General features: G+C 43.0%; 1 long non-coding RNA gene across 1 annotated transcript; it reads left to right on the top strand.

Moving 5' to 3' along the window:
* Positions 1 to 471: 471 nt before the first annotated feature.
* Positions 472 to 17,608, top strand: LOC133254459 (uncharacterized). The gene is made up of 2 exons (XR_009738676.1): positions 472 to 755; positions 17,444 to 17,608. It is a non-coding gene; the product is annotated as an uncharacterized LOC133254459 (long non-coding RNA).
* The last annotated feature ends 4,563 nt before the right edge of the window (positions 17,609 to 22,171 follow it).

The following is a 22,171-nucleotide window of genomic DNA, read 5'->3' on the forward strand; positions in this document are numbered from 1 at the left end:
ACACAGAGAAAATAACTAGGAATCATCATAACGAGACAAGCATAAGACATATATTAATAAAACTCTACCAGAAGTCATTCCCTGGTGGCTCAGATGGTAAAGAATCCACCTGAAATGTGGGATACCTGGGTTTGATCCCTGGGTTGGGAAGATCTCTTGGAGGAGGGCATGGCAATCCACTCCAGTATTCTTGCCTGGGGAATCCCACAGACAAAGGAACTTAGTGGACTACAGTCCTTGGGGTCGCAAAGAATCTGACACGACTGAGCAACTAAGCACATAAGTCATTTTAACATATGTGAACAAATGAACAAAATTATATTGTTTATAAAACTCAGTCCTGATACAGTGATTCTCTGTAAATCAATCTATAAATTCAATGCAGTCCAAACTTGAAATTTGATTAAAAAAATAGAAAATTCATAGAAGAATAATCATAGAAAAACAGGGGGGAGAAGTTTAAAGAACAGGAGTGGGGGAACCAGAGAGAGGGTGAGCCTTAGGCTGTCAAATATTACAATATAAAGCCACACTCACTTTCACCAGGATTCTTTCTCCTTTGCAGGACCCCAACCAGAAGCTGAATGCAGCCTCTGCTATGCATCTCCATGCCCTCCTCTTTCTTACTGTGTAGTAATTGCCTGTTTATTTTGTCTCTCCTGTTCTGCTATAATCTCTCAAGGAAGCAATCTGTGTTTTCCAGACTTGGAAAAACTTCAGTACCCAGCCCAGTGCCTGCACAAAGTGACGAACAAGTGAGTAAATGATGACGTGAAGAGACAATAAAGCAAGCACAAAACTGGCTACAATGGGGCTTAGGTCAGTTCTTCGAGAGATATCTAGGAGTCACTGTCATTATAATCTAAGTTGATCCTAATGCCATTAAGAAGTAAACACTTACTTCCTGTGGATATGCCCAATTTCCTCTGTGCCTAAATTTACATTTAAAATAATGCATGCAGCGACTTCCTTGGCTGTGCAGTGGTTAAGACTCCATCTTTTCAATGCAGGGGCCATGGTTACCATTCCTGGTAATGGAGCGAAGATCCCACATGACACAAGGAGGCTAACTGTTTTTTAAATGCATATATCACAAGGAATAGAGCCAATATTTTACAATAACTATAAATGGAGTGTAGTCTATAAAATTATGAATCACTATTTTGTGTTCAGTTCAGTTCAGTTCAGTCACTCAGTTGTGTCCAACTCATTTGCGACCCCATGAACCACAGCACCTGAAACTAATATAAAATTGTAAAGCAACTATACTTTGGGGAGGAGAGGGTGAGATATATGGAGAGAGTAACAAGGAAACTTACATTACCATATGTAAAATAGATAGCCAACAGGAATTTGCTGTATGGCTCAGGAAACTCAAACAGGGGCTCTGTATCAACCTAGAGGGGGTGGGATGGGGAGGGAGGTTCAAAAGGAAAGGTGTATATGTATACCTATGACTGATTCATGTTGAGGTTTGACAGAAAACAACAAAATTCTGTAAAGCAATTATCCTTCACTAAAAAAATAAAAAGAAAAAAATTAAAATTTAATTAATTAACAATTTCAACTTAGAAACTAAATAAATGGCTTCCCTGGTGGCTCAGTGGTAAAGAATCCACCTGCCAGTGCAGGAGACACGAGTTCGATCCCTGATCTGGGAAGATCCAACATGCAGTGGAGCAACTAAGTCCGTGAGCCACAACTAATGAAGCCTGGGCTCCCTGGAGCCCATGCTCCACAAGGAGAAGCCACCACAGTGAGAAGCCCAGCACCAAAACAAAAGCGCCCCCGCTAAGCACGCTTGGTGTTGGAGAAGACTCTGGAGAGTCCCTTGGGCAGCAAGGAGATCAAACCAGTCCATCCTAAAAGAAATCAGTCCTGAATGTTCATTGCAAGGACTGATGCTAAAGCTGAAACTGCAATACTTTGGCCACCTGATACGAGGAACTGACTCATTGGAAAAGACCCTTTCCCTTATGCTGGGAAGGATTGAAGGCTAGAGGAGAAGGGGGAGACAGAGGATGAGATGGTTGAATAGCATCACTGATTCGATGGACATGAGTTTGAGCAAGCTGTGGGAGTTGGTGATGGACAAAGGAGCCTGGCGGGGGTACAGTTCATCGGGTCGCAAAGAGTCAGACACGACTGAGCGACTGAACTGAACTGATGCATGCTTAGTCGCTCAGTCATGTCTTACTCTTTGTGACCCCATGGACTGTAGCCTGTCAGGCTCCTCTGTCCATGGGATTCTCCAGGCAAGAATAGTGTAGTGGGTTGCCATTTCCTCCTCCAAAGAATCTTCCCGACATAGGGATCGAATCCACGTCTCCTGCAGCTCCTTCATTACAGGGGATTCTTTACTGCTGAGCCACCAAGGAAGCCTAACTCCGGCTATACAGAACTAGAAAAAAGCCCACACATAGCAACAAAGACCCATAGAGCCAAAAATAAATAAATAAACTTAAAAAAATTAAATTAAATAATGCTTGCCTTTGTAAACATCTTCATGTTAGAACAATTCAACTGCATATCAGATTATGTTCCTAAGACTGCCCGACGATGGAAACCTTTAGAGGCCAATATCTCATCCCCTTTATGAGAGATTTATAACATCTTTAGATGCTGAGAAATAAAAGCTAATGTCCTGAGATCTGTTTTTCCCTTGGGAAAGTCAAGGAAAGACATAGCATTTACACCAGGACATGCTGACAATGCCTAACTAGGTCAAATCTTATCTACACAAGCACTAAATCCCCTCACCCATTGGGCTGGTAAGAGGGCAGGCTTGCTCCACCACTATTTCCAGCCAAGTTTTTAGCCCTTCTGCTACCTAACAGACTTCATTTCAGGACAGAGCTGATAATGTGCCCAAATAGTACATTCCAAGTCCCAAGGAATTTTAACAATGATGACTACCTCTGCAGAGCAGGAGAACAAATACGCTGTCCCACTGTAAACTTCCTGTAGATCCCAGTCATCTGACTACCGGTGTCCATACCTGTTACCACAGGGCAGGATTCACCCAGGTAATGAAAGGTTGAAACTGGACTTAAGGTTATACACACCCCAAAGTGCATTTCATTTTGAGTTGTGCAATACAGCCCCAGTCTACCAACAGTTGACTGAGTAGATTTTAAATTTCAGCTTTTATCAATATATCGCTGAGAACTACAGAATTTCCAACTGGGTAATTGATTTAATGAAAGTAGAAAGAATACATAAGCTCTAATATGACTATAAAATGGATGAAAGAAATTTGGTTTAAACAATTTGTACTTTAGAGTGTCACTGAAAACATAATAAAAGCTCTTCCCAAGTTAGAGGCTTGCCCTTTTGGATCTTTCACCGTGAAGCCTTCATGTTTGTACAAGTTTAAGGTGGGCATGTGGGCACCTTTCCTACAGGTGATCCAGGCCACAGACTTGATCTGAATGCTGTAATGAGGGTTCAGTCCATGGTCCTGGAACTTAGAACTAGACTCCCCAAAGTTTGAATCTTCTAAGGAAAACAGCCTTGTTGATGTTCAATTATTTCCTTTGTTGCTTTTGGCCCCAGTTATCTCATACTAGGACCTGAAAAACATATATAAAACATGCATGAAAAACATGCATAAAAGACCTTGAAAAGCATGCATATGGAAGAACATGCATAAAATTTACACCAGGCTGATGCCTTTTTTATCTTCATATCACCTCTAAGATAGGAGTTGTTATCACGAGGAATTGTTATAACAAGCCCCAAGATTCAAAAAGAAGATACTTAGGGCAAAGGGGTTGCTGCCTTACTCTAGGGAAGGAAAGGTTAAAAGTTTTCTGATTTCCCTGGAAAGGGAGAACTATGTCTCCTTTCCCAGAAACCTCTTTGTGACAGAGATGCCTGGAAATAGCTGTTTCTGGGGAAAGCAATAGGCCAAATCAAAAGTAACACAGTAATCCTAAATCCTGGCAATTACATGTTGAGAGCTTGCCTAGATATTCTAGGTGCCACTGTGTCGCTGACAGCTCCATGCCTATTAGGGAAAAGACACACTCTCAGTGGGCACCTCTTACAGTCACATTTTCCAACCTAAGTGTGATTCTGGAGTACAGTCAGCCTACCCCACTGAGGCAAGTCTCTACAGAACACCAGCCCAGCCTGAGTGGACCTGACCAGCCAGAGCATGAAGGACGAGGGAAGCAGGAAAGTTATAATACCTGTCTGGTGAGTTCTAAAGCATCACTAATACTAAAATGACACACGGAGTTCCAGCATCCCACGGCATCCAATGGAAACAAAGGAAGTCACCTGACTCAGGAGGGCTGACAGTGATCTGAATCAAGGCTCATTTTAAGCAGAAGCCATGTGTCAATGCCACAGTATTAAATCATGAATATAGGATGATCCTGGCTAACAGGAAATCATCAACCCACAGACCATGTTCACAACCCCAGAATGACAGCAACAAATATTCCCAGCATGTCTATTCCTCTCCGCCCCAGACAAGACACATGACAAGTTCCAACGTCATCCTGATCTGGATGAAGGATGTCCAGCTACAGAAGCAAGAGTAACACTCATCAAATCAGAAGAAGTATGTTTAAACTGGCTAGCCCAAATGGTTAGTGATGTACCAGTTCTGAGGACACAGAAATCCTTAAGGGTGACCTGGACACCCAAGGGTGTCTGGAGAAGAGAATGGCAACCCTCTCCAGTATTCTTGCCTGGAGAGCCCCATGGACAGAGGAGCCTGAAGGGCTGCAGTCCATGGGGTTGCAAAGAATTGGACACAGCTGAGAAATGGACCCCCAAGGGTGCGAGATTTTCATTGGTAGGGAGGCAAGCATTCCACAGAGAGGAAGGAACATAAGCAGGGACATGTAAGAAGAAAAGAAAGGGTTGGACATGGAAAATACTAGGAAAATCAAACTGTGTGGTAAAGACTGGACCCCCAAACAAAAGATTCACTATTGATGATTGCTAGCAGTCGTTGAACACACAGGCACACAACAGTCGCTTAGGGGAGGCTGACCACCCCCTCTCTTCTGCATTGGTAAGTAGTGCCAGGGCAGTACATTGAAAAGTTACTTCTTTATTTTTCCCATTAATTGCACTTATGGACCTATTTCTAGATCCCTCTCCTTAAAGGTCTCTCAGCTGTTTATAAGTGACAACTGGACAGTTTGAAGGACTATTTGTGATTCAAAGATGGCTACACACAAAAGGAGGAGCCACAGTTTCCAGTCTATGCTATCACTGGTGATTGGACTCTAGGTCTCCAGTCCAACTGATCAATAACTAAACATGGACAGAGATAAGTTGGTACCTTGTGCCTGTGTCAATACTTCTATTTCAAACTCTGTTACTCTAACTTGTTCAACCACGAGCATTATTTTCTTGGAAACTGCTGATGAGTCAATATACAGTGCTTTGTGGAGCCTTTGTTGAGTGCTGCTATCAGCCTAGGTGAAGCTGAGGAAACCCTGAGAAGTGCCCTCCCCATCTACCAACAAAGGGATAAGCTGTTAAACATCAAATGGCACCTTTCTTGTTGTTGAGTCATGTCCACCTCTTTGCCACCCCATGGACTGCAGCATGCCAGGCTTTCCTGTCCTTCTCTATCTTCTGAAGTTTGTTCAAATTCATGTCCATTGAGTCAGTGATGCCATCCAATCATCTCATCCTCTGCCACGCCCTTCTCCTCTTGCCCTCAATCTTTCCTAGCATCAGGGTCTTTTCCTATGAGTCAGCTCTTTGCATCAGGTGGCCAAAGTATTGGAGATTCAGCTTCAGCATCTTGGAATCTCCATTTTTTATCAAGTCATTTAAAGTTCGTCGGTGAAGTAGATTATACGGTTACATTAAAAATCCCACAGTTTCCAAATTCATTTAAATGGATTTCTACTTGTTAGCAATACCTAACTTTAGGGAGTTACTTATTTATTCTTATTAATGAGGAAAAACAGACTAAAATGAGTGCTGAATCAGTCTGAATTTAGTGGAGAGTTTTTAGAGTTCATGTTTCTGTTTTTATCAAACTTTATTCCAAATGATGCAGATAAGGACCTGGTTCTAACGACTCCCCTAAAATGCACTTGGTTACTCTTGTTGTCAGGGCTGCTAAGCAGAGAAGCCCTAAGGGAATGAAATTTCCTCCTTCCCACTGATCTGTTGGCTTTCAAAACAGCAGAACTGCCAAGATCAGCAGGTGGAAAGGCTCCTTTGAGGTGTTCCTCATGCCTCTTTCACTGGCTTGAGCAAAACAAGCATCTGAACCGTGTTCAGTCCCCGAGGGGACACTCAGGAGACGACACAACCAGAACAGCACTCAGTGAAGGCAGGGCAGCCGCGGGCGGCCAGGGGTCAGATCCTGGAGCTCAGAAACACAGGCTTAAGTCACTATAAATACCTTTGAAAAAGTGACCGGGGTGGGAGAGAGCAGGAACAGGTGGTCAGGGGCCCCCGCAGGCACATTACCAGCCTAGAACAATCACTCTGGGACATGATCCCTGTGTTCAGTATTCCAAGTCCACATTTACCCAAAGACAGGATAACCTGATGCACCTCTCCCTCATGCTAAGCATTGGTTTATATCTTCGCAAACATCTCGCATGATTTTTTAATACTATATCATGTGGGCACGTGTGTTAGTTGCTCACTCTTGTCCAACTCTTTGTGACCCCATGGACTGTAGCCTTGTAAACTCCTCTGTCCATGGGATTCTCCAGGCAAGAATACTGGAGTGGGTTGCCATTCTCTTTTCCAGGAAATCTTCCCAACCCAGGGATCAAACCCACAATTTACAATCCTGAAGGGGGAGGGGAACCCTATCTCTACTCCAAATACGACAGAAAATCCTTCTGGGCACAATTAGGGAAGAAAAGAATTTCTCAAATCTTCCAAGGAATATATAAAAAGATAGTAGAGAAATTAAAGAAGACCAACCAAGGGAGAACAAGCAAAAACTATGTTGTAACAAGGCAGTCAGCCAAAGTCATTTACGTTTCAACAAACTCAAAGGCAATGGCTCAGAGAAACTTCCCTAGTGGCTCAGATGGTGAAGAATCTGCCTGCAATGCAGGAGACCCGGGTTCGATCCCTGAGTCGGGAAGACCTCCTGGAGAAGGAAATGGCGACCCACTCCAGTATTCTTGCCTGGAGAATCCCATGGACAGAGGAGAGCCTGGTGGGCTATAGTCCATGGGGTTGCAAAGAGTCAGACGTGACTAAGTGACTAACACGCACACAAAGGCAGGCAGAGTAGTGGGAATTTTTTAGTGGAAAAGGAGAGGGTTTCAGACATGCCCTCATTGGAGCCCATTGACCAGGAAAGCTGCGGGTGAGCTAACTGAAAGTGGGGTTTAGCTTTCCCTGGCTGATCCTAAGTTTGAAGCAACAACAAAAATTACAGAAGTTGGAAGCTATTAATCAAGTCCTGGTGACTTGGAGCCAATTGTCATAGAAGTTATTCTTTAGCTTTCTGGATTGTTACTAGAGATAGCAATCCACAAATCTGACTCAGAGCAGGCTGCCTGCCTGGATTGTTTATTGTAGATAAAGGGCTTGGTTTCCTGGGCATGTTGTAGATCTTTTTATATAGGCTCTGGCCGTTGTCCATTTGCCTATATAGTCTCTCTGGATTTTCCAAAACAAGGAGATCATCAGGTAGGAAGAGCAGCTTATGAGTCAAGCCATGTCATCTCCCTTTGAAAGAAACCATAACTGGGAATTCATGAGGGTGGGTTAAGGTCAATATGTGGTTGCTTTTTTTTCCCCTGTATTTTATAACTCTTCCAAGTATTTGGTTTACTTGATCATGTGGCAGAAGCCAATGGTCTAAGTCTCCCATTGCTTCATGAAGGAGGGCAACATTCTGCTGACTCAGGAGGGTGGGGAGGAGACTGTTTCTTTATCCTCCCCCAGAATTTGGGCTCCAGACATTCTTTCCTTGAAGACAAAGCAACCTTGATTTGGTAGGAATAGAGAAACTGCATTCTTAAAAAATAATCTTTACTTCAATTAAAATAACCCTTAGCATCCATATATAGAAGGAGAGTTGGATGCTGGATGTTGCATTAGTCTGCTCGGGCTATCATAAAAAATTATTATCACAGACTGGGGCCATAAACAACAAACATTTATTTTATCTCAGTTTTGGAGGCTAGAAGTCCAAGATCAAGTTGCCGGCTAGTTTGATTTTGTAGTAAGGCCTCTCCTCTCAGCTTATAGGCAGCCATGATCTCACTGTGTGTTCATGTAGCCTTTCTTCTGTGTGAGCACTGAGAGAGGGGCAAGCTCTCTGATGTCTTTTCTTGTAAGGACACAAATCCTATCGGCTCAGGACCTCACCCTACGGCCTCATTTAACTTTAATTACTTCCACAAAGACCCTATCTCCAAATACAGTTGTGCTGGGGTTAGAACTTCAGCATATGAATATGGAGGGGACACAAGCATTAGGTCCATAATAGTTGTGGAAGGTGGACACATCTCTCTGCAGGTGGAATCCTATTTGCCTGTAGGTGTCCTGTAAGAACCAGTGAGATGACCCTCAACTGTTCTTAGCTGAATAACAACACCAAGCTCCCTACAAGTGAGGATAAAGAAAATTTAATTTGTTGGGAATTCCCTGGTGGTCCAGTGGTTAGGACTCTGCTTCCATTGCTGGGTGCCCAGGTTCAATCCCTGAACAGAAACTTAAGACCCCACAAGCTTTGTGGTGTAGCCAAAAAATTCAAATTGTAGAGTTTTGTTCTGTTTTTAGACTGAATATGTTTTTAATTATGAGACAAAAATTTCCACCTAAAGTCAGATGTGGATTGATAGAATAATCACAACCTGACTATGTCACAATGACCTTTTAAATATGATTGGGGAAAAAATAAATAAATAAATATGGCTGGGTTTGATACATACTCCTTTTTTTCTAAGATAAGATATTGAGATAAAAATACATAAATATAAATATGGCATTTAGGGAACCATGGGTCCCAAAAAGTTAAACAAAATGTAGTCACTCAGTTGTGCCTGACTCTTTGTGACCCTATGGACTGTAGCCCACCAGGCTCCTCTGTCCATGGAATTCTCCAGGCAAGAATACTGGAGTGGGCTGCCATTCCCTTCTCCAGGGGATCTTCCCGACCCAGGGATCGAACCTAGGTCTCCCTCATTGCAGGCAGATTCTTTACAATCTAAGCCACTGAGGGGTCTGAAAGAGGTCAATTTTCATTAAACACCACCTCTCCCATATTACTCTTCTGCTGCCAAACTCTCCTTTGTTTTCCACTCCTTATAGATTAATGTCTAATCCATTTAACCTCAGACTATTTTTCTGAAATTCCCTCCTACTTCTTTTCTTCACCAATAACAGTAATAACAATGGTTATCACTTGTTGTGTGCTAAACCCTCTGCTAAATGCTTTATATGCATTGTTGTTAGTTGTTAGTGCTGTATCTAAGTCTCTTCAGTCGTGTCTGACTCTGCGACTGTAGCCTGCCAGGCTCCCCTGTCTTTGGGAGTCTCCAGGCAAGAATACTGGAGTGGGTTGCCATGCCCTCCTCCAGGGGATCTTCCTGACCCAGAAATCAAACCTGTGTCTCTTAACATCTCCTGCACTGGCCGGCAGGTTCTTCACCACTGAGCCACCAGGGAAGCCTCTCTTACCCATAGACTAGCTTGTTTTTCTACAAATATGCCTTTGCAACTCTTGTTCTCTTAAAGACTGGTATGTCTCACATTACAGGCCCCCAAAAAATATACTACTAAAATGTTGAACCAAGTTCAGAAAACAAACTCCTTGAAGTGGACCGAATTTCCTAAATAAGGAAGTCATAAAGGAAAGGAAAGACATATTTGCTTATATAAACTTTTTAAAAACTGTTAATGTCTTTTTCCATTCAAAAGACATAGTAGACTGAAAATATATTTGCTATATATACGGTAGGCATAGGATTATATCTTTAACATGCAGAAAAGTGTCTACAAGTTGACAAGAAAAAAAACAAACAGGCCTTTAGAAAAATGGGCAGAGGGTATAAACAGGAAATTCACAGATGAGAGTACAATGGCTAATAAATCTATGATGAACGGTTTCATTAGGATTCAGGGACATTAAAATTAGAGCAACATTATTATCTATTTTCATTCATCAAATTGGCAAAATTTGAAAGCAGAAATAACCCCAGTGTTGATACAGATGCAGTGAAATAAGCACATTTATATATAGCTACTGAGAATTGGGACTGCTACATTTTTTGAAAAACTGTCAATATCTTTTGAAATTTAAATACATATATATTTCCACCAAGTAATATAGCATCTGGGACTCTAACCTAAAAGAAAGAAAAGCACCGATACATAGAATACATGAAAAGAAATGTTTATTGCAGCATTGTTGTATCGGGAAAAATAAGAAATAACAGCTATCATTCACTTGGGGAATGGTTGGATGAGTATAGTACATACGCACTATGAACTGTCATGAAAACATTAAAAATAATGAGTTAGCTATAGCTCTGACTTGGAAGGAAGAGCAAAGATGCTGGCCCTGTTACAACTCTCCCAATCAAAACTGTGTCACACATGGCCATTGTCAGCTGCAAAAAAGGCTGAGAAAACAAATATTTAGTTTTTCCAGTATTTGAAGTAGAGGCAAACAAGGGAAAAGGGATTGAGAATGGGTTATGGGTCACCCAATCAAGTGTCTACGCAGGACCCGTGTCATGTATTTGTTGGTCATTCTCACTGTGCTTTAGCAAAGGGCAGCACACAAGGTAAGCATTCTGCACATTTTTATTGAGTGAATGATTAAGGAAGCTTTGGAGCAAAAGGTGAGACACCTTGAGCATCTTGTCATGGAAGGTTATGAAAAAGTACCATAGGGAAACTGAGTCTGGAGCTCAAGGCTCAGGAGAAACAGTATCAGTTAGGGAGAGCCTGAATTCAAAGTCTCAGGACTCCATACACTAGAGCCCAGGTGACGGCCCCTGGCATTTACAATGGGCAGTGGGGAGAACCTGGAACCCTGCCAGGAGGGATGTTACTTCTCCAGGAAGCTGAGTTACTGTGCTCTGGCAGGTACCATGAGCTGTGAGATAGCTGTGAGAACATGTAGGATCACACTGTTGGGAACTGAGTCTCAGCTCTTCCAGGAACTAGAACATGACCTTGGCGTCACATACACACTGCAGAAGCCAGACAATAATTCCCATTCCTATGGAACACACGGTATCATAAAGATCACAGTTTTCCAGGGAAGTCAGCAAATCTAGCCAACTTAACCCTTAAAAACAGTAGCGTTTTTTTGGTGTTGTTTTTTGTTTTTTCTATCACCAAACTCAATCCATTGATGTATAAAGCCAGAAAAAATGAGCAAGTATGTGCAGAACCCTCTGGGATTGCAATGTAAAAATAATCCTTGTTAAGAGGATTCTTAAGACCAGGTCACCCCTTTCTCTTTCCCCCATACTCAAAAAAAAAAAAAAAAAAGTAATATGTAGGTTCTCAAGGAGTGTTTCCACTGGAAATCACTTTACTACCATGGAGGTGGAGAAAAATAATTTAAAGCAGCTAAAAGGTTGGATCTGGATAGCTTTGTTTCTTTTCTTTTAGATCTTAAAAATCATGCCCTTTAATACCATGAATCCATGTAAGAACGTCTTTCAAAATAATGGTTTTATATTTTCTAAATGTTTAGTATGTAGTCATTTTTAAGAAATATTATGTGTCAGAAGGCTGCTTTTATTTTTTTTCCCATCAGACAAGAATACCCTAAGCAATTACTAAATAGCTGATTCAGTGCTCATGATAAGAACATATGGGAGTTTTAGAAGCTGTGTGGTTCCGTGGTCCCTTTAAACCTGGGGGGTCTGTAGGCATATAACTAGTAATTTTTCTCAGAGCCAGTGGTCAGTCATGTCTCAGGCTGTTGGTACCACATGGGGTTCGTACATACTGTTGCTGCTGTTGTTATTACTATTTGCTTTTTAAGAACTTTGAGAAATTTTAGAAGTATAGAATTTGATTTAGCCAGAGGAGCAGAACATATTGTCCAAACTGGTTTTCTGTAAGAGACATGAAATAACATTGTTCTCTAAAACATTAACCATAAATTAATCATCTAAACATTAAGGAAAGGCATAGCAGTTCTTTTTCTAGAGAAGATAGATATTTTCATAACTAAGTTCCAGCATCCTAATTATTTTGACAAGTTATATCAATCAGTGAACTAAAATTCAAAGGTTCCGTCTTCTATAAATGGAGTATTGTTGTTGTTCAGTCACTAAGTCGTGTCCGACTCTTTGTGACCCCATGGACTGTAGCTGGCAGGCTATTCATGGGATTTCGCAGGCAAGAATACTGGAGTGGGTAACCATTTCTTTCTCATGGGATCTTCCCAACCCAGGAGTTGAACCCATGCCTCGTACATTGCAGGCAGATTCTCTACCACTGAGTCACCAGGGAAGCTCCAAAATGGGGTATGTGCAAGTGTGCTCAGTCACTTCAGTCATGCCCGACTCTTTACGACCCTGTGGACTGTAGCCTGCCCCAGGCTACTCCCATGGGATTCTCCAGGCAAGTACTAGAGTGGGTTGCCATGCCCTCCTGCAGGGTGAATGGGGTATAGTGACTTCTTTTATGTAAACCTTTGTTTTGTATTTGATATGCCTGTATTCACTGTATGTGTAATTAGAAGACCTCATCCCTGGACAGGAGGAAGTGAGGATGCCCTAAACATTGAACCTGGCCCATGTTGGGTGGAGTGTTCTGCTTTAGGATAGCAGACTTGCTCTCATTCATGGAATTTCATTGAAATGACAGAGTAGCATGAAGCCGTAAGAGTCCTGAGTACGATAGACCAGGTATTTTGACATATTTTTGAAAACCAAGAAGTACATGAGATTGTACTGATATAAAGTCATTGCTGAGAAAGTTGTAGCCCAGAATACAGGTGGAAGAAGTGTGAGCACTCTTTTCAGAAGAACCCTGTGCCTATCTGTAACAAAGTATCCCAAAGTTAGATACTTAGATCAATACAAAATTATTCTCTCACACTTCTGGAATTGTTAAGTCTGAAATACAGGTGTTGGCAGGGGTGGTTCCCTTGGAGGGTTGTCTGGGAGAATCCATTCCATGCCTCTACCCTAGCTTCTGTGACAACCAGTGGTCCTGGGTGTTGTCTGCCTCCTAGATGCTTCACTCTGGTCTCTGCCTCTGTTGTTCCATGGCACTCTGCCTGTGTGTCTCTGTGTCATTCATCTTCTTATAAGTACATCAGTCGTATTAGGTGAAGGCCCACCCTACACCAGTATGACCCCTTCTTAACCTAACTAATTGCATCATCAATGATTCTGTTTCCAAATAAGTTCCCATTCTGTGGTTCTGGGGCTTAGAACTTCAACATGTCTTCAATGGCACCCCACTCCAGTACTCTTGCCTGGAAAATCCCATGAATGGAGGAGCCTGGAAGACTGCAGTCCATGGGGTCACTGAGGGTCAGACACGACTGAGCAACTTCACTTTCACTTTTCACTTTCATGCATTGGAGAAGGAAATGGCAGTGTTCTTGCCTGGAGAATCCCAGGGACAGGGGATCCTGGTGGGCTGCTGTCTATGGGATCGCACAGAGTCGGACACGACTGAAGTGACTTAGCAGCAGGGTTCAATTCAACCCATTTTACTTCATCTGTTTGCTCTCAGATTCTCTTCCTACTCTTTCTGTCTCTCAGGTTACTGATCCCTCCAATCTACATTTTCCAGACTCCCTTGATAAACTGGTTTCTGGCCAGTTTCAACTGATGGGAGGCATTAGTGAGGGATGCACAGTAGGAGGAGGGAAGAAATTTGGGTATTTCTTCCCCTTCTTTCTTGGCTTTGAGCAAAGCCTCCATCAGTAGCTCCATCTACTACATGGTTCCAGTTCCTACCTGGAGACCTGAGTCCAGCTCTGTGACCTGCGCTGGAGTTCCAGCGCCCAGCAAGGGGAATGAACTCTCATCCCCCAACCCACATCTGCTTCCTAATTCTGAGCTGCTTCATCCTCTGGTTTGCTCTGTCAGCTCTTTTAAAGCCTTTATAATTAATCCCACTAATTAAATTCTTTCTATTGAACTATCTGGCATGAGTCCTGTTTTCCTGATGAGACCCTGGATTGACACAAGTTTCAAGAAATGCCAAACTCTGAGTCAACCAGCACAGAGCAGGAGTGAACCAGGGGGCAGACACCAGGGTAACTGTGGAAAGGACTGCCAGTGAGACAGATGGGCAGAGATCAGCTTTCTCTCCTCCCTCCTCAGAAAATACAGTACAATTGTCGGGAGGAGGGCACATGGGAATTAATAGTCATAAGTATGAAAAATCCTTCCTCTTTCTTAGATACTAATCAAAGTTGAGAAATTAAGAAAAAGGGGTATAAGCATATTTCTTGTTGTTGTTTAGTCATTAAGTCATGTCCAACTCTTTTGTGACCCCCATGGACTGTAGCCCTCCAGGCTCCTCTGTTCATGGAATTTCCCAGGCAAGAATACTGGAGTGGGTTGCCATTTCCTTCTCAGAGGTGATCTTCCTGACCCAGGGGTCAGACCTGAGTCTCCTGCTTTGAAGGTGGGTTCTTGAGCCACTGGGGAAGGCTTAAGCATATTTCCAGTAGTTCCCAAAATAATTTAGACATTAATAAATAAAAATAGTTATCTTTCAGTCTTAGACTTCAGATTGGGGTGGAAGAGGCTTATTTTTTATTTCCTCTATGCTGTTTGCATTTCATAATGCTTATGCATCTATTACTTCTTAATTTTTTAGGTAATAATTTCAAATTTTGACTGATCTTTTTTTAGGTTTTATTTTATTTACTTATTTTGGGGGAAACTTAGTTCCCCAGCCAGGGATTGAACCCACACTCCTTGCACTGGAAATGTGGAGTCTTAACCACTAGACAGCTAGGAAAGTCCCCTGACTGCATCTTAGAATAGCTAAGGACCAAATGATGGTTTTTTTTCAGTCCAAATTCTTATTTTCTGAATGGAGCAGTGGTGGGTGAAGAGTGAAAAAAATAAGAAAGTTTGAAAGCAGGCACATGAAAAAAGAAGCTAATGACACTACTCATTAATTAAATGAGTGGATTGCTTTAAACTGCTTTACATATTACAATGTGGATGACGGAAATACATGAAAGTATGTTTCAAGCTGGGAAAAATATCTCTCTTAATACAGATGATACTGAGAATTACTGTTTGTTCTTGGGAGATGTGTTCAGAATACTCAATCTAGTTTGTTTGTTTGTTTTTAATCCACATTCCTACTTTTGCTGTCCAAAATTGGGAAAAATGAGAGGTAGAGACCATGGAAGGTACCAGAGCTGAAGGGGCTCAAACCTACTCTGGGCTTTTATAGTGAGCCCCAGAGTTGTTGCATAGGCTAGATAAATAGTAGTGGATGATTAGAAACTTTCCTCCACAATAGCTCACTATGGTTTAAAAAAAAAAAAAAAGACATAAGCTTTGGACAGAGGCAGGCTTGCATTTTAATCTCAGGGTTACCCTCTATGACCTTGGGCAATTTGCTTGGATTCTCTGAACTTCAATTTCCATTGCTGGCAAATGGAGAAACAACATTTAGTCCATATGGTTGTCATAAAAAATAATGAGATCATATATGCAAGGGGTTTTACAGAATGCCTTACACACAGGAGGACCTCAGTAAAACGCATCCATCGCTGAGGAGGAAAGAGGTCGAACAAGACTCTGCATCTTTGTTGTACACATACAACAACTCCATTGAGTGGGATTCTTAGATATTAGTGGGTTTTTCAAAGCACTAGCTTGTTTATTAATCCCTGCAAAATGTATTTACTGACTGCTGTACCAAGGGTTTTGAGTAAGATGACAACAGGAATGATCCCAAGCAAGCCAGCCTTCCCAGGCCAACTTGTTGCTAGCTGTGGTTCCGGGAATCAGATTTAGATGAGGCATTCCCTGGTGGCTCAGATGGTAAAAAATCTGCCTGCAATATAGGAGACCCAGGTTCAATCCCTGGGTCCAGAAGATCCCCTGGAGAAGGGAATGGCTACCTACTCCAGTATTCTTGCCTGGAGAATTCCATGGACAGAGGAGCCCAGTGGGCTATAGTCCATGGGGTCACAAAGAGTTGGACATGACATAAACAACAACAATTATAGGTGTAGTGGGAAACTCATCATAGCCCTGTAAATACTGCTAGATTCTATGGAAAACTGGTGAGGTGGACCCAATAGAATTCTCCTGTGTAATATTTACTCTAGGGGTTAAGCAAATTAGACAAGCTTGACTTGGTGATTGAAGGGGAAGGTGACTCTGACTATCCAGCGCTGTGTACTCATAAGAATTATCTACTGCCTATGCCTCCAAATAACGGAAATGATGCCCAACTACAGATGGTCCCTCAGATGTATGTAGCACTGGCACCATCCATGGTAAGCAGGAAAGAACACCTGGCAGAGAGGGTGATACCCGATGGAGGAGCCTGGCACAAAAGAGAAGATGGAACGTGCCATTTGATAGCTTGAGATACCTCCACTTGTTCAATAGGAGCTATCCTCTAGAGACCCCCTCCCCACCCGCCAAGGAACATTTCCAGAGATGTTCACAGGCTGTATAACAGAGGGCAGCCAGAAGAGACAGTGAAACATGGGAGGCTACTCTGATCCCAGCTACAGCTTACTCATGGGGTAGTGTGGCTTAGGGAGATTCCAGAACACGAGTAAATTACACAGAAATAGTCATTTTTTGACTGCCACTACGTTGTCACCTTAAAGGAAAACAACCTTGGTTTCCTGTCAGAAGCCTATTATTGCAGCTTATGGTCCACAATAAGAACTCAATGTAAAGCCCTCTGGAAATTTCTACAGATATGTAGACTATGATCTTAAAGTCAAGGCAGAGCTTTGCAGACAGCTCTGAGATGGGAAAACCCTGCTGTCTCATTTCAATACCTGCGATCTCTGGGGACTTGTAGAAGATTTTATCTTTCCTGATAAAGTGCTATCAATTGATTTGTGTATTAGTGAGGTTAGGCATTACTACAATAATAGGAAAACCCAGAAAACTCAGTGGCTTAACACAACAGAAGTTTATTTCTTGATCACATAATGCCTGATATGGATTGGGTGGCCCTCTTCCACCTTCAATGCATGCCAACCAGAACACATGGCCTCCTTGGTCATCATAGAAGTAGGAAAAGAGCCAGAGACTCCTGTGGGGTGGTTTTAAGTGCCAAGCCTAGCAATGGTTGAAATCACGTCTGTCCATCTCCCTGTTGGCCAGTTAGTCCATGGTGCCACATGGTCCGTGTGAGCTGGGAAATGCAGAGCAGCCCCCCGACCCTCAGGTGAACACTAAGAATCTCACCACAGCATTTCTATAAACAATTCATTAGTCAAATTAATCAACTCATTTAAATTGCCTTTATTAACTAAGTTTATCTGTATCTCTTTCAGGAACCAAATTAGTCAAGAAAGGAGAAATTAATCAAATCATCACTTTAAATTACATTAAATTACATCACATTACAATTTTATTTGTCAGTTCTACCACAAGAAAGCAGAGAAAAAGAACATAAAGTAAGAAAGGACAGAATTAAAAACTGGTACCGATGCCTCTTCTGAGCCATTGCAGTGTGATTTATCTAGTAATGAGTTAAACGCCTGCTGTATATTTACCACAGAAAAAGACAGAGCAGCCTTTATATCCTCACAACAGCTCAGAAAGCTGCCAACATTAGAACCTATTTGTTTTATTGAGAAGAGGGATTGTTGGCTTGAGCACAAGGGCTCCCCATTATTCTTTCTGGAAAAAGCAATGGGAACTTTTAACTTTCCTCTGGACGGCGACCAACATCTATCAGGAGAAACACGAGCTTAACATCTCTTTCTGAAGAGCCACACTTAGAATTCCTAACAGGCCTCCCCAGCCTCTACCGGTGTCAGCAATGGCTCAAGGTCCCAGATTCAGGCTCTGTTGTGCCTAACGAAAGTGCAAAAGCAAATCAACTCGGCAAACTGCGAACAGCCAACTGGCCTGACCTAGAATACTCAATGAAACTGAAGTCTGATGGAACTGGCTAAACGGCCAGGGCCAAGGCTACCCTCACAGGATCAATTCTGAGTTCTGACAGTTACTTGTTCCATGACCCAGGGTAGAAGAGTTCACGACTCGGTTAACTAGAGTTCCAACTGAGTCTCTTGGGCAGAGAGGTTTTTCCTTAAAGGACAATTCTAAGGGTCAGGATAAGATTGAAATGAATCATATAGTCTTCTGTTTTCTCAAAGCTGACTTTTTCAAATTGCCTGTCTCTCAAATTGGCCCCTGATCTTCATCTTCCACGTCACTGCCCTCAGTTTCAAGACATCATCTGCCTGTTCCCAATTCACGGAGAAAACAGCAACTTGGGGGAGAAATCTCTCAATCCTCTGTCCACACTGCCCGCAGATTTTCAACTGGTTATTTTCCACTCCCTGTGGAAAATACCCTAAGTATTTGTCCCGCCACTCTTTTTCTTTTTCTTTTTCTTTTTTCATTTTCAACAGCATCACAATGTGTCTGGTTACCCCCTAGTCAGCCTAGATTTCCCCCACTCCATTGTGGGCACTCAATCATGTCTGACTCTTTGTGACCCCAAGAACTGTAGCCCGCCAGGCTCCTCGGTCCATGGGATTTTCCAGGCAAGAATGCTGGAGTGGGTTACCATTCCCTTCTCCAGCAGATCTTCCCAACCCAGGGATCGAACCCAGGTCTCCTGCATTGCAGGCAAATTCTTTACCACTGAGTCTCCAGGGAAGCCTGCCTCCACCCACTGTGATCAACCCCATCCTAAGTGTTTGTCCCTCTGCCCGCCACCACCTGACATTCACACCTTCACCACCACCTCTGGCTGATGCTACTGCCAAAGCCCTGATCTAGTGGACACTTGTAAGGCCTCATCTCCTTTGGCCTTACCTTGGCATCCAGTACTGCCTTTGACCATTCCTTCACTTTCTTTTTTTTTTTTATTGTTTCTTTGTTTGGCTGCGTCAAGTCTCAGTTGCGGCACACGGGATCTTTGTCGCATCATGCAAAACCTTCCGTTGCATCGTATGGACCCTCTAGTTGTGGCGAGGGCTCAGTAGTTGCTGTGTGCAGACTTAGTTGCTCTGCGGCACGTGGGATCTTAATTCCCCAACCAGGGATCGAAGCTGAGTCCTCTTAAGTGCAAGGCAGATTCTTAACCACTAGACCACCAGGGAAGTCCCAATTCCTTCACTTTATATTCTGCTGGTTTTCTGGATCCTCTGATTTCTGGTTTTCCTGCCACCTACCAAGGCTCCTTAATGTCTACGTCTAAAATGTTCCCTGGGGGCTCACCTGGTAAAGAATCACCTGCAATGCGAGAGACCTGGGTTTGATCCCTGGGTTGGGAAGATCCCTTGGAGAAGGGAATGGCTACCCACTCCAGTATTCTGGCCTGGAGAATTCCATGGACTGATTAGTTCATGGGATCGCAAAGAGTCAGACACAACTGAGCAACTTTTACTTTCACTAAAATATTGACGTTCCCCTAGATTCTGCCTTTGCCTCTCTATAATCCTTTCAACAAGACTTCTTTGAGTAAGGAAGAGCATCATGGAAAAGCCAAAGCAAATCAGCTCCTCAGACTGAAAAGGGACCCTGAGGTTGGCTCTGGAAACAAAGGATCAGATCAGATCTACCCGGCTGTCAAGGATCTATAGTCTGGATCTCATTTAATGGCTCTGACATCTACCCAGGCCCCCAGGTTAAACAACTGACTCAGTGAGGACTCCTCACTCTCACAGCCAAAAGTTCCCCAAGTATAGTCGAATCTACCTTTTGAAAATCTTTTGACTCTGCCTCCTCCTCCTTTTCTAGAGAGTCGCTGGCTGAGTTTCAGCTTTCATTATCTCTCCACCTGGACTGCTGCAAATAAATCGTCATTGTTCACCCTGAATCCAGTCTCACTCCCCTCCTGTCTCCCATGCATGATGTTTTCAGAGTTATCTTTGAAAAATTTGGTGTGGTCACATCATTTTCCTTCCAAATCTCTTTGAGATTTCCCATTGTCTGCTTCCAGGGCCTTCTGTGAGCTGACTCCTGCCTTCTCCTTTATGTCTCCTACTCCTCTCCTGCACAAGTCTTAGCTCCCAATATCAGTAATCACCTTGGATGTTCACTCCTTTTCCTCATCTTCAGACTGTGGTATTCTGTATGCTATGTGAGAGTTGGACCTCAGACTGCAAGGAGATCAAATCAGTCAATCTTAGGGGAAATAAACCCTGAATGTTTATCAGAGGAACTGATGCTGAAGCTGAAGCTCCAGTACCTTAGCCACCTGATGCGAAGAGCTGACTCATTGGAAAAGAACCCTGATGCTAGGAAAGACTGACAGCAAAAGGAGAAGAGGGTAACAGAGGATGAGATGGTTGTATAGAATCACCCACTCAACAGACATGAACTTGAGCAAATTCTGGGAGATAGTGGAAAACAGAGAAGCCTGGCATGCTGCAGCCCATGGAATCCAAAGAATCAGGCATGACTTAGTGACTGAACAGCAGCAACATGTGTGTAGTTCACCTTGCATACCATGGGCCTTGCACATAAAAATATACTGACTTAAATGCCCAACAGGCATCTCAGTCTTAACCTGTCCAAAACAGAATTTCATGTAAGATCTGCTTTTCCCCAGTCTTCTCTATGTCCTTTGCTCAGGCCAAAGACCTAGGAGGTAGACATGATTCCTCACCCTTTCCAACATGTCGAAGTGATCTGTCAATTCCATACATCAAATATATGCCCAAGCAATCCAGTTTCTTCATGTCACTAAGCTCCAGATTACTGTAAACACTACTCAGCAAGCATCCTGTATCCAGTCTTGCCCACTCAGAATTCATTCTCCACAGTGCAACCAGCGTGAACTTTTAACAACAACAATCAGATCATGTCACTCTCCTGTTTAAAACCTAATGGCTTCCTTAGGAGAAGGAAATGGCAACCCACTCCAGTGTTCTTGCCTGGAGAATCCCATGGACAGAGAAGCCTGGTAGGCTGCAGTCCATGGGGTTGCACAGAGTCGGACATGACTGAAGCGACTTAGCAGCAGCAGCAGCAGCAGCAATGGCTTCCTTGAAATTCATCGTGAAATTCAAACCCGAAAGCCCCATGTGAATCAGCCATGTCCCCCCTTGCAACCTCCTGTGCACCCTTGTCTCCCCTTCACCCCTGTGCTCCAGCCACGTGTTAGTTGCTCAGTCATGTCCAACTTTGTGTGACCCTGTGGACTCTCGCCCACCAGGCTCCTCTGTCCATGTGATTTTCCAGGCAATACTGGAGTGGGTTGGCATTCCCTTCTCCAGTTCTTCAGCCACACTGGGCTTCTTTTCATTCCCCAAACACACCAGCCTCGTCTCAGTCCTTCTCTCAGAGCCTGGCTCCTTCCTGACACTAGGTCCCAGTTTTTCAGAAATGCCTTTCCCAATCACTGTGCCTAAAGTAGCTTCTACCGCACCGTCCCGGTTTGTTGTTGCTTCTGCTACTTTTTATCCAAGTTTGCATTTCATCTCTATTGATGTTCATTCAATCAAAAATTAAATAACTTAATACAGTAATGTAAGTACAAGATTAAAATCAGGAAAGGTGTCACCCCCATGGCACGACCCTGTTTTATTTGCATTATGGCTCTTTCTGCAGTGTGACTTCTTTATTAGTTGATTTTCTTTGCCCCATGGACTCTCCCTTCTAATGAAAATATAAGTTCCACAAGGGCAAGAAATTATTTATGTATTCAGTGGTACTATTCAAATGATTTAAAACAGGTGGAGCATAGACTCCAACACATCAGAAAGGACATGGATCTCAATGCACTAACTGAATATCAGCCTTCTTATTCTTATTCCCAGCATCCCAACAGAGGCTTGGTGTAAACAGTTGTCTGCCAGAGGCATGAATGAACAAATCAACAAATGTCCCTGGTCAGTTTCCTTGCTTCATCATGAGTACAGGTCTATATTAATTTGCTGACTCTTTGTGACCCCGTGGACTACAGCCCTCCAGGTTCCTCTGTCCAGGGAATTTTCCAGGCAAGAATACTGGAGCAGGTTGCAGTATCTGACTCCAGGGGATCTTCCTGACCCAGGAATCAAACCCACATCTCTTGTGTCTCTTGCATCAGCAGACAG

Source organism: Bos javanicus, chromosome 9, assembly GCF_032452875.1.
Source record: "Bos javanicus breed banteng chromosome 9, ARS-OSU_banteng_1.0, whole genome shotgun sequence".
Lineage (NCBI taxonomy): Eukaryota > Metazoa > Chordata > Mammalia > Artiodactyla > Bovidae > Bos > Bos javanicus.